Source organism: Otolemur garnettii, unplaced genomic scaffold, assembly GCF_000181295.1.
Source record: "Otolemur garnettii isolate 467f Iridium unplaced genomic scaffold, OtoGar3 scaffold00217, whole genome shotgun sequence".
Lineage (NCBI taxonomy): Eukaryota > Metazoa > Chordata > Mammalia > Primates > Galagidae > Otolemur > Otolemur garnettii.
Window position 1 is genome coordinate 1203661 of NW_003852612.1, and position 2908 is coordinate 1206568.

Below are 2908 nucleotides of genomic sequence, written 5' to 3' on the forward strand. Positions count from 1 at the left end.
TATCCTTCTCCCCCAGCTGTGGCCACCAAAAATACCTTCAGACATTGTCAAATGTCCCCTGGGAAGCAAAATTGTCCCAGATTGAGAATCACTAATCAAAAGTCTGTAGAGCACCTAAAGATGAATTTGACACTATTTTCTGGTAAAATTCTCTTATTATAAAAAGATAATGGTAACCAGGAAGATTTTGGTAGGAATATGAGAAACTCAGGGTCTTTAAAACACAAAATTAATCTTTTCTCCGATCATTAGCAATACCCATTCTTCCTCCTCTCTCTTTCCTTCTCTCCTCATTAGATATTTACTGAGTACTGCTGTGTCTTGGGTCATGTTTTACCTTACTAGGAATTGTCCATGTTACCAGACAAATACCTTCAGAAACATGAATATAGTGTATAACAATACATGACAAAAGTTACACTTCTTAAGCTTGCTATAGCTAACAAGACTTTACTCCATGGGCTCATAAGGAATTAGAATGGTTTATTTTGGAATTTGAGCTTATTTTAGATGATTTTGAGGAGGGTTCAAAGTCATGGAAGTCTATCTGATCTAAATTAGGTGCTGTCAGAAATAGAGACAATTTAGTGGCTATGTATTTTTTTTTTTTTGAGACAGAGTCTCAAATGTCACATTCAGTAGAATGCTGTGGCATCACAGCTCACAGCAACATAAACTCTTGGGCTCCAGAGATCCTCTTGCCTCAGCCTCCCAGTAGATGGGACTGCAGGTGCCTGCCACAACACCCGGCTATTTTTTTTTCTTAAGAGATGGGGGTCTTGCTATTGCTTAGGCTGGTCTTGAACTCATGAGCTCAAGCAGTTCACCTGCCTTGGCCTCCCAGAGTGCTAGGATTACAGGTGTGAGCCACCGTGTCTGGTTCGGCTATGTATTTTAATAACTTTTATCCAGGTGGGGTGGACTTGCTTGGGGAGAGGGAACAGTAGTCCCTCATGCTCCCCAGGATGGAAGGTATGCCGCTTTGGAGGTTGCAGTGTTTTTGTTTTTAATCTCTTCAGGTAGTAAAGTATCTCAAAAATGGAGGGAAAAGTATCCAATGTACTCCAATACTATTATGAAACCAATATATAAACACTTACACATTCATATGAATGATAAAACACAAATATAGTCCAGAAAGAAAGAGGGGAGAGGAGGGAGGGTATTTGGTGGGATCTCAATGCACAATGCAAGGGTACATTTCAAGACAACTAAGAGTATATTACAAATACCTTACCACAAAAAATAAACAAGTGAGGTGATGGTTATGTTAATTAGTTTGATTTAAGCATTCCACACTGTATATCAAATCATCACATTATACCCCATAAATGTATACAGTTATGATTTAATACAAATTAAGTTCAAAAAATAAGATGATCTCAACCAGCTGGGTCAGGCCCAGCAAGTGAAATTTAACTAAGATAACATAGAAAAAAAATATTATCTACGTTCCTGCTACCTTATCATAGTTTACATTTTTCTTTCAGTTTTTTCCCCTTTTAAGAAAAAACAGTGTGGCTTCATTACATAGAAGATTTTATATACAACTTAATTCACTTATCCACCCATTATTTAAAAAACATTTATCCACATGGGCTTTGAAGTCATTATTATTTTAAAATTTGTGATACTCCAGGGACTTTTTCCCTTGAATTTATTGAAATATTTATTGAGGTAATTGTAGGTTAGCATTTAGCTGCAAGAAATAATAGTTTTATTCAGTTTTCCTCCCTGGTAACATCTTGTAAAACTATAGATCAGCATCATGATATTGACATTGAGACAGTCTGATTATTTATTCAGATTTCCTCAGTTTGACATGTAGTACTGGGTGTGTATATTTAGTTAATTATATAATACTCTATATAGCATAGGGTCATTGTAAAAGTTTTGAGACAGACCGTGTTACTGTCTGTTGGCAACTTCCTTTCTTATTCATCTATGCAAGTTTCAACTTGTTTGGCCTATTGGTGTTGCTGGGAGGGCTTCAGTTGTCTCCATCTGCATGGATTTTGTGTTTCTTGAGTTTTATGTATCTCAAAACTTTCATAATGACCCAGGTATAGGAAATAATTGCATACATAGGTTCATTAATCCACCATTGCAATCAAGATACAAAAAGTTCCATCACCACAAGGGTCTTTTGTTTTGCCCTTTTGTAACCACATCCACCTTGCACCCAGGCTTCCTCTCTGCCACCCCTGTCCCCAGCCCTGGAAACCACTAATTTAAAATATTTTCATTTCAAGGGTATTATGTAATCATGCATTGCTTAGCCATAGGGATACATTCTGAGAAATGGGTCATTAGTTGACTTTGTCATTGTGCAAATATCACAGAGTGCACTTACATGCACCTAGAGGCTATAATCCACTACCTACCTGGGTGGAAGGTGTGGCCTATTGCTCCCAGGCTACACACCTGTACAGCATGTTTCTGTGCTGAATGCTGTAGGCAATTGTCACACAATGGTGAGTGTGTGTATATCTAAACACATCTAACCAGAGAAAAGGTACAGTGTTATAATTTTATAGGACCACTGTCATATAGGTGCTCTGTCATTAACTGAAACATCATAATGTGGCATGTGACTGTGTATGGAATTATACAGTATTTGACCTTTTGGGATAGGACTTTCCACACACCTGCCAAGTTGTCCCATGCATCAGTCATCCATTCCTTTTTATCACTGAGTAATATTTCATGGTGTGGATATACCACAGTTATGTCTCACCATTCACCTGTTGAAGGACATTGGGGATGTTTCCATTTTGGGGCTATTATGAATAAAGCTACTGTGAACAGTCGTGTACAGGTTTTTGTGTAAATTTGTATCTCTATTTTTTTCTGGGGTAAATGTCAAACGTTTAATTGCTTGTTTCTATGGTAATTATCAGTTTAGTTG

At 37.4% G+C, this 2908-nt stretch overlaps 1 protein-coding gene across 1 annotated transcript in view; it reads left to right on the plus strand.

The window, feature by feature from the left end:
* WDFY4 (WDFY family member 4) overlaps window positions 1-2908 on the plus strand; it is a 279600-nt gene that overhangs the window by 103278 nt on the left and 173414 nt on the right. The gene's annotated exons all lie outside the window — the stretch shown is intronic.